The sequence below is a fragment of the Mastigoproctus giganteus genome, chromosome 7 (genome assembly GCF_048544385.1).
Source record: "Mastigoproctus giganteus isolate SK-2022 chromosome 7, ASM4854438v1, whole genome shotgun sequence".
Lineage (NCBI taxonomy): Eukaryota > Metazoa > Arthropoda > Arachnida > Uropygi > Thelyphonidae > Mastigoproctus > Mastigoproctus giganteus.
In genome coordinates this window covers 47,270,997-47,286,973 of record NC_143581.1, presented here as the reverse complement: position 1 = coordinate 47,286,973, position 15,977 = coordinate 47,270,997, and positions in this window count along the sequence as shown.

The window sequence follows — 15,977 nt, the reverse complement described above, 5'->3', positions numbered from 1 at the left end:
TAGATCAAGAACTTATATCTGTCATAGGCTTCTGTGTCACATGTTAATTTATATATACCCCATGCATTTTTCTTCTCTGCCATATGTCTCATTAGTTCATCTGACATCCATTTTGGTCTGAACCTTGAACAATATTTCTTAGTTTGTATGTAAAGCCTAGTAGCTTCCAAGATAAGTTCTTTGAATGCTTCCCAATTTGAGTTTGCTGTTGGTAACATCATCAGTTGGTCCCACTGTATAGAATTTAAATACTGTCTTAGACCATCGTAGTCGCCCTTATGAAAGCAATAACCCTTCCCTTTACCCGTGATGATAGTTACCTCCTTGAGTAAATCCCACTTCAGCACACTGTGATCACTGCCACCTAGTGGTTCCTGTATCTGCAGATTCTTAATGCATGAAGAATCACTACTGATAATCAAATCAAGAGTATTGCTCCCTCTAGTTGCCTCCCGAACATGCTGATTTAGAAAACAATCATCCAATAAATCCACAAAACCCTTGCTAGTGTGTGCGTGACCAACCCACAAATTCCAGTCAATATCTGGGAAATTAAAATCCCCCATTATAAGACTCTCTGATTTACTGGCCCTCTCTATTTCCCTGTACAGTTTCTTATTATACTCATCAGAGTCATTAGGCCTATAGCACACTCCTACTCTCAATTTTGATCTCCCAATGCTTATGTCACACCAAACTGACTCTACACTGCACTGTCCAGCGATGTCGACTGGCTTCACTTCCTTGGATTTTATGTGTTTCTTAACTAATAGCATAACCCCTCCTCCCTTCCTATCCTGTTTATCCTTTCTATAGACGTTGTACTCCCCAAATTCCAGTTCTGCATTACTTATATCTGTGTGACACCACATCTCTGATATCCCGCCTTTAATGCTTTGAGCAATACCTCAAATTCATCAAATTTATTTACCAAACTCCTAGCATTGGTGTACACGCAAGTATACATGCACCTGTTTTTTTTCTTAGGTACCCTAACAGAACCCATGTGTTTACTTGTACCCCAATGCATTAACGTTTTGGTGATATATGCTGAGAAAGTACCGACTCACTGTAATAAGATCGTGACTTATTTAAAAAAAAGCATACTAACTTGTATAATTCAGTACATTACTGGCAATATTCTGTGAAAGTCTCTGAAATATTCTGCATCTTATTTTCCAAGCTGCTGCTCATTCCAATAGAACCAGTGCAAGAATCACTTTCACCTCTGCCAGTGGCTACTGTTAATCTATTAGTCCTTGTATCCCCCCAATCTAGCAGTTTTCCGACCCACCTAACACTGCCTCAATAGCATCAGCAAACATTCTTGCACCCTTTCTATTTAAGTGTATCCCATCCCTGTAGAAGCAGTCTCCCCTGTTAACAAGTACAGACCAGGCTGAAAAAATTCTACCCCTTGAGCCTTGCACAATCTTTCCAGGGCCGAATTGATCGACAGGGCTCTCATCAAATACTCCCTCTTATCATGTCTGGGCAGAATTGCAGACACTTTCAAATTCAACCCTAATTCACGGCTTTTTTTCAACAGTGACCTGTACTTGTTAAGTAATTCCACCGGTCTCCTACTCTTAATATCATTAGTGCCAACGTGTACAACTATATCACCTTTTGTGCCCTTAAAAGATGATATCCAATCTACGACATCATCAACCTTTGCCCCTGGCAGACCTGGTCCTGTTCCACCTATCCTTTTTACAAAGCATGTTTCCCGTTTCCCTGACAATAGAGTCACCAACAGCTACTAGTTCCTTTGGCACCAGCGCATTCTGCCTTGGGGATTGCCGCTGTGTTGCGTGATGCCCAAGTGCAAGCTCTGGCGTTGGTGTGGGCAGCTGAGAGCTTGATGGGCCCCTTACTTTTAATCCTTCGAGGGCATCCGAGGGAATGCCACAATAATAGTTATTTTACTATAAAACTTGTGCTATGGCTAATGTGTAGCAAGAGAGTACGTAAGAAGCAGGGATACTCAAACAAAACATAATTTATTATTATCACTATTTCCGAAACACACATACAATAACATGAATAAGGAAGGCACCTTATGGGTCTTTAGCTAGTGGTGTGAGTTCGTGACATGTTTATGTTCTTCGTGTGATTCCTCTATGGCATCTTGCTCATCTCTAGGCCGCAATCCACATCTTGGAGGAGTATAGAGGTATATACATGTAAGCACAGACACTATACCAAAACCTTGAGTAACAATTGGGTGTTGCATAGTGACATGAATAATACTATATTAACTAATCAAGTTAAACTCTAATTTATAATGTGTCATGACGTGTTACAATAACAATTATCCTAATGAGGAGGGATGCTTATGTACTAAAAGAGGGTAAGAGTAAGGTAAAACTTACCAGTATAAGGAATGTCTTGGTCCACTGTATCTGGAACAGTGACTGTATCGTTCCATTCCAATCAGCTCTGCTGGAAACGTCAGGTCGGTGGTCTAGGTAAGGCTGTAGTAACAGTCTTTTCTTAATCTTCGTCCACTTCTCTCTCTCAATTCTCTCCAGAGGACTCCCAAGGACTCTAAGAAGATTTTTCCCGGAACTCTCCAAGACTGCCAAAAGCTCTCTCAAAGATTCTAAAAGGCTGCAAAAGTTCTCTCTACTTGTCATCTAAAACTCTCTCTGCTGCAAACTTCCAAAACTCTGCAGAAAGCTCTCTCTAAAACTTCTAAAACACTTCCCCTTTCCTTTGTTCTCACCTGCGTATATATAGGGGCCCCTCCCTTATACGCTTTCCATGCTCCGATTGGTCCATGGATTGGTCCTTGTTTTTGTGGGGGAACTAATTTCCAGGGCTGATATCTGGGGACCAAAACAGTAAAAAAAAAAAAAAAAAAAAAAAAAAGAGTTAACCACGTGAAAATGAAACTCATATTTGTTCAGAGTGAGAGTTCCTGATCTCTGAACTCGGGAATCCAATTCCTGCGAAAAGAACTGACTGATACAATCTACTCTGCAGTTATTAGGTTCAAGTTTTCCATTAAAAGACTGTTTTCAATAGTCAAACGCACACTAACTTTTTTCTATGCGATAAAATAATCAAACGCTTTTTTGTTAACCGCACTTCCATCTCCCGTAATGGTCAGAAGCTGATCAAGTAACGGCCTCCTGTTGTGCTGTGACCCAGTTAATACAGGTGGAATTGCATCATAATTACTGACCTTACTTAATGTGACGCCAGAGAGGCGTGCATTCTAGCAGAGGAGAAGAAGGCGAGGAATGCTGATAAGTGCAACATTGGGTTTCGTTCTCCCAAAAGTATTGGGGTAGATTGATGGCAGATGGTAGGTAAAATGCAGGCATTTTACAAAAACCTTGGAGTGCGCTGATCATTTATATTCAAACTGCCATGAGAAACCCGTCAGAGTATCTGCCATTAACGTTTTGGTGATATATGCTGAGAAAGTACCGACTCACTGTAATAAGATCGTGACTTATTTAAAAAAAAGCATACTAACTTGTATAATTCAGTACATTACTGGCAAACATGTATTTTGCTACACCTGCAGCAGACCTTGTGACTAGTACAGTTGCTATAATTGCTGCACTTTCACAGTGTGGCTGAGCTTCAAATCCCATCTTAAAATCACAGTTGAAACTTTTTGTGTATACTTCTTAATAGCTTCTTCCCCCCACATGTGAGCAATTTAGTTGGTCTTGGGCAAGGGTTGCATATCCCCCCACCTTGGAAGCTGATGTTCATCCTGTCAAATAGACAGCCTGGCAGTACACTCAATTTACCCACACAGTACTCAACACTTCATGGCTTTAGTTACCTCTACCTAAAAGTTATATTCCTACCCATCTCTTGGTTTTTCTTTAATTTATTATTTTGATTACAAGAATCCATGACTTGCATTAATGAAATCTGTTCAAAATATATTATTGTTTGAATCTATTTTGTATTTATATATACAGTTGTGCCCCCATATCTGCTGATTCAGTTACCGGCATTTAACCACGGGAAAAAAACGAAAAAACTTAACACGTACTACTCGTGTGTCCAGTACGATGCTTCCTTTTATTTTTTACGATGTAGATTTTAAATCAAATAGCTTCCCTTTATTTTTTTACAATTTCGCATATGGTTTGGTCATCAACATTATAATGGTTCATTAGAGATTTAATGGATGCACCGTTTTCAAACCATTGAATAATTAAGTTTTTTGTTAAATTTGAAAGCACAACTCTTGTGTTTGCCCATCATTTTCGCAATTTCTAAACAAAAAAAAAAAAAAGAAAAGTTACCATAAAAAAAAAAAAAATTTCCGACATCCCTGACATAAATAACGAAACAAAATTTGACCTTTTGCGATACAACGGAGCACAGCAATCGACGCAACGCACTAAAACAAACTGAACATTTGGTCTCTTTTTTTTTTTTTTTTTAGCAGTAGTGTGGAGCCAGCGGGGGTTGCAAGATAATAGGTACACTAATCTCCCAATGACGATTTATAATGCCAGTTCTTGTCGCTTATTTACGACTTGCAAAATATCTGTTTATACCTATTTTAGTTATTACTTGAATTTTATGATTTCTGGTTGATTTTTTTTTTTTTTTAATTTGGAGTCTTGAAGTGTCCCGATAAATCGACAGTCTGCTGTACTTTATTATCACTGTATTTAATGTTGGTAATGTCTTACTGTGTGTTTAATTTATCAATTAAACTTTATTATACATATGTATGTACAAGAAAATCACGTTATATATGGGGTCAGCAGGTGTTCGCTTATATCCGTGGTTTCAGCCATCTACGGTAGGTCTTGGAATGTATTCCCCATGGATAGGGGGGTTTTATTGTACTTAATTTTGAGATTGTTTTTAAATTTTGATTCAATTTATTAATTTGCATCTTAATATTATCTTGGTATTGACCAATTTAAATGCAATGTATTCTTTTCTTGTATTGGTTTTCTCAAAGGCAAAGCAATCTCTGTTCTTTTACTATGCTGTTTATTGTTGTGTATACTTCTTAATAGCTAATAAACTCAAACTCATTGTTTATATTGTGCAATTATTTATTAGTTGCAGAGTCCCAGTGCAGATGATAAGGAAAGTGCAGCATGCACTATTGCTAACTTTGCTACCCAAGCTGATGTGGTATCATCACTTCTAGATAACAAGGTTATAAAGATTGCAGGTCCGCTCCTTGTCGATCCTAGTTTGGCTGTAAGGCATGCCATCAGTGGTGCATTAAGGTAAGCACACTAATATTTAACTAGATAAGGTACGTGTGGTTAATTTATTATACAAACTTCATAATTTCCCTTATATGTGAAGAGTTTAGATTTTTTTATGGTGATCTTAAACATGAAAGGTACCTGTAGTATCCTAGTAATGTGCTGTTGTTCGATAAAAAGGAAGTAGTCGTGGTTTGAATCCATCTGACCACAAAATATGATTAATGTTCTTGTAAAATGACTAGTTGTAAATTCCTTTGCTTTGCAGTTGTGCTGGGATATAAGCAATACATTTGTGATAGATTTATACCAAGAAATAGAATTCAGGGCCTCCCCTCCCAGTAAAGATGAATGACCTTGTCTAGATTTGTGAAGGTGAGCATGGAAGCAGCAGACTTAGTAATGGCAAATAATGCAAGGAAGTAAGCATATGCAGCATCAGAGCAAAAAAAAACCCAAATCATCTGCTCATCCCTTCTAATAATTTATCTAACCTTTCCTTAAATTTATTAAAACTATCCACTTCCACAACACTAGATATAAATTTGTTCCAACGATCAATTACTCTCTAGCTGAAAGCAAATTTTTACATAAATTTGTAAACCATCCTTTTTTAATTTAAATTTGTGTACCTTTATGTGTATCATCCAAGAAAAAGTAAGGATGCCATCAGCATTTAGTTTACTAAATTCATTTAAAGCCTCAAACACTTCAATCAGGTCTCCTTGCAGGTGCCTAGTTTCAAGACAGTGCAGCTTAAAGAATTGAAGTCTTTCAGTGAGCTTACCCTTTTGCACCCCTGACTGATTTAAAAAAAATCTTTTTTTTAGTGTGGTAAAAAAAAAATTCTGTTTTGCATGGAGTAAAATGAAAGGGTATATTGTCTACTGAAGAATATCCAGTAATATGTACTGGTTATTCTAGATGTAACATTATGCAGAGCAGAGTTTGTTGAACTGAAAAGTGGAGTTTTCTGCAAAGCTCAGCAAGAAAAACAGTAGAATTTCCAGTCAGGAGGGCATTAACATGTAGGAAGAAATGAGGGGATGAAAGAACAGACCTTGGGAGCTCCAGGATTAGTTGAAAAATTAGAAAATAGAGGGTTATGTTCCACCATACATAGTGAGCAGTCAGAGAAGAAACTGGCTACCTGTTTGCAAAAGTCAAAGGCAAACCATAAAATAGTTGTGCTTTTAAATCTTTATGCCAAACATGATTGAAAACATAGAAATGCCAATAAAACTTGAGCAATTGCATGTTTTTACAGACTTTTCCATGGAATTTGTCCAAATTTAGTAGCATATGCTAAGCTCTCACTAGTGTATTGACATTAATTGGGAACTGCACATTGTAATACAGTATATATGTTAATGTATTTGTGGTTTTGTTGTTTGGGAAGGGAGAAGTCTCAAATTTTAGAATTATATTTTTAACCTTTTTATCCTTATAGGTCTAATAATATTTGAAGTCATATGCAAATAACTAGATTTGATTTAAGGAATAAAAGCATTCTGAGCTATATTGTTGAACCGATGTTTACCATTTTTGATGAAGGTGCAGGATGGTAATAGTACAAACATGATAGAACATATTTATGTAATGTTTTTTACAGTGCAGTTTTATCAATAATAATAAAATGGAAACAAACTTTATAGATATTTTATAGAAATGGTCCTGCCCTGTTTCCTCAGTGAATAACAGTAGAAACTTAAACAAAAAATATCTAATTGTGTGCTATCAAATCTAACAATGAAAAGATTTAAAATTTTTCTTTTAACAACTAACAAACATCAGAATTAAAATCAAAACTTTAATAAAATAGATAGAGTGTATAGGCATAAATAAAACTTCAAAATAGAATAAAAATATAAAATGCAAATCAGATGAAAGTTAAAGTGATAAAAATCAATAGATAAAAGCTTTAAAATCAAAATAAAATGATAGTAGCTTTCAAGGTGAAGTGCCTCTTCATCTGCTTAGGAACTTGAGTGGCTAACACATTGATTGCCAGGTCAGCTATATATGTCTTACACCATTAGGTGTTTTAGGCACTGCATCGGACATATATGGCTGACACCCTCTGTTTCAGTCTGAGTTGAGTTCTGAAAATTATGGGAATTTATATATATTTTTGAAAAGCATGATACATCTGATGAAATTTGCATGCCACTATGAGAAAAAATAAGCAAGTAACTGCTGATTATTTATTATACAAATTTTACAATTACAAGTTTGAAATAGGTGGAAACTTTTATGGAAGTAAAAAAGTTTTTGATGCACGTATATACACATTGATTGTCTTTGGTTAAAGTGTAAACTGGCAAAACCGTGACAATTCTAACCTCTGACAATTCTATTTAAAGAAGAGATTAGAAGTGGCCATATGAACATTTTTCAGAGTTATCAAATTGAAAAGTACAAGCAGTCACTAGTGAGTGGCACTGACCCATGTCCAAATCCATTTCATAATCCAAGAGAAGTTTTAAAATAAGACAAATTAATGAAGATGCACCCCCTCAAAGAAAGAAAAAAAAAATCTGGTGAAAGAAATACCAAATAGGCCAAACAAGCTGTGATAACTCTAGGTGTGTTATCCTCGCTTAGGCAGAAAGTGTGTTCATGTTCCTCTCTTTTGGACTGAATAAAGCAGTTTGCTTGTTTCATTTAAATATTATGCCTGCCAGCATTTGTAAATATGATCATAACTCTTCAGTACATTGTACTGAGGTTATTACTCATAGATGAGTTCAAGAATGTTATGTGCAATCTGTTGTACGACCAGTTTTTAAATCTTACATTTTTTCAGGTTCTTACCATAGCAGACTAAACAAAAAGGATGATTCTGACTTGGGCACAGAGAAGATTCTATTCTTTTGTTTAGAGGAAATTACTTTATTGCTGCACACGACTACATGGTGCACAGGTTCCCATTGAAAATTTGTCTTTATAAATGGCAAGATACCACAAATTTAATCAGCTGACAGTACATTTTCAAATTTGAAATTTTTTGTGGATGAGAGTCCAGTACTTCTTGCTTTCCTTAAAGATAAATAGATAAAAAAAATAGATGTTTTGCAGCATCAAATCTGTCAATTTCAGTGAGAACCTACTATCTACTAGATCAGTGATGGCGAACCTTTTTGAAGAGTGGGTCAATTATTTTTATTTCTTTTTTAAATATTAGCCCGTGAGTCTTAAGTTAGTGGCCTCAATTAGAAAGGGGGAGGTAAAAAGAGTGCCAATTATTTGGAAACATCAAACATTTTGTTAAAAGATAAAGTTGACAGTCGAATCTTTTTGGTTCTCACTTTTGAAATAATCCAAAAAAGGTTTTAGTTTCCTTTTTGATTTATAACTTGAACTTTTGCAAGTGAAGAGCTAAAAAAAAAAGTAAATATCGAAGCTTGATTTGATGCCTTGTACCGCACCAGGTGACATCATGACCAGTATTGCCTCTGCACAAAGTATTTGAATGGGCAAGGAATGAAAGAAAACGCTTTTATTTTGAAATATTCTTCATTAATAATTAACATAATTACTTGTTTGTTTGTTTCGGGATTTATTGGGCGCATCGGCAACTATGACCATAGTGCGCCAAACATAATTACAGATACAGTACGTGTAATAAAGTTGATAAAAGTATATTTAATGCGAAATTTGTTGTTGCTTACTTTCAGACAGTTTCTTAATATTAGGTACATACTTCGTGTTCATTACTTTAATACATTTTGCAGTCAATTCATTTCCAAGTTTATTCCTGTTGGAAGATTTAACAAAATTCATTGAGGAAAACAATTTTTCACATGAATATGTGGACCCGAACATTGTGAGAAGAGGGTTAGCCAGTTTCCTCATACATGTAAAATTGTTCGGTAAAGAATACCATGCGTTTAATATAATATTTTCAACTTTTAGTATGGAATCTTCGTTAGGCCTATCTGCATTACTTTCTGAAATTTTTCCTTCTACTTCGAAAATCAAGTTTTCAAATTTATTTTTCCACACTATTGCTGCTTTGGAATTCAATTAATTCCATTTCTAAGATACCTAGCCACATAAAATCGTTTAGCTGCATTGTATCGTACTCTGCTTTATGTGGGCATAAAATTAAGCGAAATGTATTTTCCAAACTTTTAAATTGATTATATCTCTCATGGAAAGCTTGTTTTATTTCTTGCAAAATGGTTAAATATTTTTTAATTGCATTTTCTTGAATGTCAAGAATATTTTCAAAATCTTTAGTGTTTTGAAAATGTTTTTGTAATTGAGGAAAATATTTCATGGTGCTCATTTCCAAATCTTTAGTAAAGATGTCAAGTTTTTTCATAAATATTTTGATATTTTCAAACATCATTAATGCAATTTGTCCATGTCCCTGAAGTTTTTTATTCAGTTCATTGAAATGCTGAGTGATATCACATAAGAACATTAAATCATTTAGCCAATCTATATTTGAAAATTCGTCATAACTATTGTTTTTTTTTTCATTCAAAAAGAGCTTTATTTCGTCTAATAAAATGACGATTAAGAACTTGGCCGCAACTGAGCCATCGAACATTGTTGTATGTCAAAATCCCAGAATATTGGCACTCAATTTCCTCTAATAATTGCGCAAATTCTCGCTTATTAAGTTTTAAAAGTGGCATTGCATTAGACGCGTACGTCAAGTCTGCCTCTTAGTCCAATACTGCGAGAGTACGAGCTGGTAACTTTGTACTAGCCCGATACAGCTCCGTTCTTCAATGCAACGACAAATCGCGCCAAGTTTATGTCAAAATGTAATGAGTCACCCACACGCGTAGTTTAATACAATAGAACACTGTTTGCCGACGCGCGACGTCCACATTCCACTTGGATTTTTGTTATTTTTTATTTATATATTTTATTTATTTTTTTATAAATCTGACATTACATATTTATATTTTATAGTTGTTTAATATTTTCGATTATCTTTTCTCTCTGTTATAATTTAAAGAAAGTAGGCCAATATTACAATAAACCCGTGCGTGTTGGGTTACTTACAAAACCTTCGTGGGTCAGTATCTGACCCACGTGTCATAGGTTCGCCACCACGGTACTAGATGCTATTATGAAAGAAGAAAGAATTGATGAACAGTGGTCCTTGGTTGGGGAAGAGACAAATGCACATGGAGGCATGAAATGTAACAAATGATCCCAAGGCATTCTTTGTATTTTAAGAATTTCATTGCAGTGCCGAGTATGTGAAGATATTTAGCCAGATGGGAAAAACAAAAATCGAGTTATTACTTATCTTTCTGGTGAAGCATTTTCAAATGCTTTATCAAAAAGAGAAATAGTGAACTTAGTTTTTGTTTATAACAATGGAAAACTTTGACTCAACATTTCTGAAGTGGGCAAAGTCTGCAACAGTATATTTAGATATTTAGCCAGATGGGAAAACAACTGATTATTGCTGCTTCTTTCTTGAAGCAGTCATAATCAGTTGATGTCTAACAGATAATACAAACAGAAATCCACAAGTCCTTGGTTGGGAACTGAGAGGAGCATAAGGAAGCTTGAAATATAACATTATCCAAAATCATGCTTGACATTTTAATAATTTCTTATAAGAATTCTGAGTGTGAAAAAAACAAAAACCTCAGTCCAGATCTTCTCTTTCTGTTGAAGCTTTGGAAATTTTGACAGCTAAGTCTAGACTATAGGGCCATTATTATGATCAAAACTTTGACTTAACATTTCTGAAGCAGGCAAAGTCTGCAACAGTTGTCTAACAGAAAATATAAACAGAACCCACCAAATAAAATCCTAAACAAGCTAATGTTTGAAAGCATATTATATTGTTAAACAATGCTGTGGCTGTATCTTAATATAATGTGGCATTGTTGTTGGTGAAATTTAATTTCTTGTTCAGTGTGGGCTTTAAAAAACCTCCTGCTTAAAAGTTAATCTCCAGCTTTTGATAGTTAAAAGTTAGCAGCTGTATACCAAGATCCTTTATGTGAACACTCAACTTATTTTTCTCATTTTCAAAATGTAGCAGCCTATATGTCCCTATAATCTGTTAGTAGAAATCATAAAATTTATAGAAAATGTTGGTAGCTTTGTGCCACATTTTCACCTTATTCAGCAGAAATTGTTTGGATTTTTAGCAAATAAAGTATGGCAAAAAATTACCATAGAAAGCATTGTGAGTTGCTCTGGAGTGAACAGAGTATTTTTTGATATAAAGTTTGGGGGTGGGGAGATAGAATGACTCACGTTACCAACAACAGATCCATTTGAAGGAATTGTGTATACTATGTAGAAGTAACATCTACACTTCCTTTAAAATGCATTTTTTAAGTGAAATGTAGGTAAAATAAAATTAATTTTCTGTTTATACACTGTGATGGCTATATAGGATTGAAGGAGGTTCAAGGTGGACACTATAAGAACTACCATGTTTTGTAGTATTATGTGGATTTGTAATTTCAACCTCCTAGTATTGGTGTATTTTTTATGCCAAAATAATTAAATATTCCACACAAGCAAAAATTGTGGTGTGCAAAATATATATTAGTATTATTAGTAGAAAATGATGCAAGAAAGCAAACTTTATACAGTATCAGCCAGAAAAAAAAAAAAAAAAAACTGTCCCTTCCCATATCACCTGATCACCCTCTAATAGTTTGTCTAGTTCTTCCTTGAATTTATTCAAACTATCCATCTCTACAACACCAGATGGGAATTTGTTCCAACAATCAGTTACCCACTGGCTGAAGTCAGATTTCCTGTCCTATAACCATTCTTTCTCAGTTCAAATTCAATCAATCAATCTCTTGTGTATAGGCTAAGCAAGGGTAAGGATTCTATCAGCATTGAGCTTACTCAATCCATTTAAAGCCTTAAACATCTCAATCAGATCTCCTCATAGGTGCCTAGTCTTCAGATGCTGCAGTTTGCAGAACCTTTCCTGGTAAGAGCATCCTTTTGCTGTCCTCACTAATCTCATTGCTCTTCTCCTCATCCATTCCAACAGATCCACATCTTTCCTACAATGAGGCTTCCAGACCTGTATGCAGTATTCAAGATGTACCCTAACCATTATTACCTTATACAATGGGACAATCACTTCCTTGTCCCTGCTAGCAAAATTTGAACAAAATGGACACAAAATTTTGTGCCCATTTGTGTAACCCATCTTTAAGATGACAAAATTTTTTTAAAAATTTTTTTCGATTAAAATAATAAAGAATAAGCAGTCAGTTGCCTTTATTTGAACTCCTTTATTTTATTTTTTCAAACATTATGTTGAATGATGTACAAAATATACTGTGACCTTACTAGTATATTGTTGAAACTGTTAAATTTAACTCTTTTGCATTGTTGAAATTTAAGAAAACATTATTTTTTGGTAAATGTACTCCTTATGTTATTAAAATAACAAATATGATTGCAAAGTTCACGATTCTAAACTTTTTAACCATTATTCCAAAAAAAAACTGAAGTACAAAGTTTGCTCGTTACTTTTTTGGTATGTCCCACTTGAGGATTATCAGGATTATAATATAGATTTAAGTTTATTTAAATTTATATCTTGAAACAGTGCAGAAGGATAATACTATTTTATTAACTCTCAAGTGTGCATGCCAAAAAAGTTATGAACAATGCATGTTTTTTCTCCCCATTCTTCAGATTTTTTTGGAATAAAAGTTAAAAAGCTTAAAATTGTGTTTTGAAATCAGTAGTTATTTTAACAATATAAGGATTACAATTACAAAAAAAAGAAAAATTTAAATAGTGATCGTTAGAGTGATTGGTGGTTGAGGCTATACTGTTAAATTGAGGAGTCTCCAAAGATGAACAGACAGCATTCCCCATGATGAAATTCATATATTTTCAAACTCAGTTTCCAGATCTATGGCAGATAGAAAAAAAATGTCAGTTGTAAAGCTATAGATTTCAGGACAAGCACCCTTGACTGACTGTAATGGGATATTGTATACCTACTTCTGGTTACAATAAAGGATTATTCATTTGATGTATGAAGCATATTTTATGTAATCAGTGGTTTTGGAGTGCATCCTGGATTACAGCTACAGTTAGAAAAATGTGATAAAATAAAACTCTGCTGTACAATTAGAGAAATTCAACAGTATTGTTGCCCAAGCCCTTCACATCTGGAAGAAGGCCAAGGGTAACTTGTTTACATACCACATGCATCCTGTGAACAGTTGATATGCAGTGATGACTTGCATTACAGTTGATATGCAGTGATGACTTGCATTACAGTTGAAGTTGGTGAGGTACATACCTAACAAATCTGCTTTGATTTTGTTAGAATAATTGATTTTTTTTTAAATTTGGAAGTTGGATTTAATTCTATATTAGGAGAAATACAGGCCTGATTTTAATTCCTAGTCTGTTAGTCACACAGTAAAGAAAATGGAAATGACAAAAAAACTCAAATTTTAGGAGAGGGTTATTCTTCCCTGTTATTTATATCCTGAAGGGAACCATATGAAGTGCCTTGTGTCATAATGCCACATTCCACATTTTGTAGCACATTTAAAACCATACCTAATGGTAAGAGGCATAACTATAGCAGCTGTCATTATTGTGTGAGGGATTTGGATGAGAAAATTTAAGATTTAAAGCTTTAATGAATGCTGTGTTATTTATAGAGATAAGGGAGGTGTGGAAAATTCCAACTCCTTCCTCTTTGTCTTTATCTTTGCTGTGAAGTATATCATTGTTTGGATGGAAAGGTATTTTATCAGTACAGTATATATTTATAAGTACTTGAATTAAATATCAATTTCAATTTTTTGGAATATATTTAATTTTCTCTGGTGCTAGGCTTTCATCTCAAGAGGTAACTGGGTTGCCTGCAAAACCTAATATTAAAAACTATGTATGACCACATATGATTGTTTTTAATTTTTTATCCTATTTAAGAATATTACATGCAGTAAATGCCAATGTATCTTCTTATTTTCAGTTTTTTTCTCCTCCTAACTTTGTCATAAAGGCAGATTTTTGCCTCTCATAGTTTATAAATTTATATATGAATGTAATGAAATCAGTTTATTAATGAAAAGTTTTTTTTTATCATTAACACGATATAATAATGCTGTATATACTGAAACGATAAAATAACATTTTCATTAATGATAATGATTATTTTTTCTTATCCTAAATAGTCACTTTAACAGTAGCACTCCATTTGCAAAAAAATTTATAACATGGCAGCAATTAGTTTTCATTGAATTCCCCCCCCCCCCCACACACACAGATGCTTTCTCTGTGTATTCTGAAAATAAAATATCTTATTATAAAAGCAGTAGTATAAAAGAAAAAAAAGAAAAAAAACATTTTCAGCCTAACTTAGCCTTAGTTTGCGATAATCGTTATGCTCTCCATTTTTAGAAAATTATAAAGTAGCAGTGAATAAAGCTTTTAGCAGAATTTTCACCCCAGTCATATCTGAGTACCGTAAAAATAAAATATAATATAAAAACAATATTAATTGTTTTAATTTTTTAAATAAATTTCAGCTAAACTGCAACCTGTTTTCAGAAAACTTAGAACAGGTAGTGAAATGGTATTTACCATACTCTCTCTCTCTCTCTCTCTCTCTCTCTCTCTCTCTCTCTCTCTCAGTTAATCTTTGTAAAATCTGACATGAAACTACATGAAATTTGCATATTTACCATGAAAAAAAATTAAAATCAATGAGAACTATTCATGCTTTGAGTTAAAAACAATTCTAATCTGTTAAGCTTAATCTCTCTCTCTCTCTTTGAAAGCACTTGAGGTGTTTTAAACACCTCTTGCTAATTCACTAGCTGCCGTAGTAGTATTTATTTTCTTGATGCCCAACTGCCTTTCTTACTGCTTCTGGAAGGTGGTGAGTTACAGGAGTGTTGCAAACACCTCAAGCAACCAATCAAGGATTAATATATAAACTATAGCTACCTTTATCTCCTCATAGCTGTTAAAGCTACTTTCTGAGATACTAGCTTCCATTTACATTTATAAATGGACCCATTGAATCTAGTTAATCTTTGTAAAATCTGACATGAAACTACATGAAATTTGTATATTTACCATGAAAAAAATTAAAATCAATGAGAACTATTCATGCTTTGAGTTAAAAACAATTCTAATCTGTTAAGCTTAATCTCTCTCTCTCTCTCTTTGAAAGCACTTGAGGTGTTTTAAACAACTCTTGCTAATTCACTAGCTGCCGTAGTAGTATTTATTTTCTTGATGCCCAACTGCCTTTCTTACTGCTTCTGGAAGGTGAGTTACAGGAGTGTTGCAAACACCTCAAGCAACCAATCAAGGATTAATATATAAACTATAGCTACCTTTATCTCCTCATAGCTGTTAAAGCTACTTTCTGTGATACTAGCTTCCATTTACATTTATAAATGGACCCATTGAATCTAGATAAAATATGCTTTGGACAGAAAATGTTTGTCTAATTGCAAATAACTTTAATTGCCATTTTACATCTATTCTCTCTCTCTCTCTCTCTCTCTCTCTCTCTCTCTCTAGATTTAGAGAGAGATTTTGTAAATATGCAAATGTCATCACAGTGTGTTAAGGTCTCACAAAATTATTTGGATTTAAATGATGAAAATAAAAATACCTGATAAGGATTACTACCATTTTGATAGATTAAAATTTCTGAACACTTTATACCAGATTATCTTAGCAACATTACCTAATTCAAGGATGATTTTATTGCATAAAACATTTTTATGACTATTTGAAGTCTGATTAGCTCAGCACATTGCT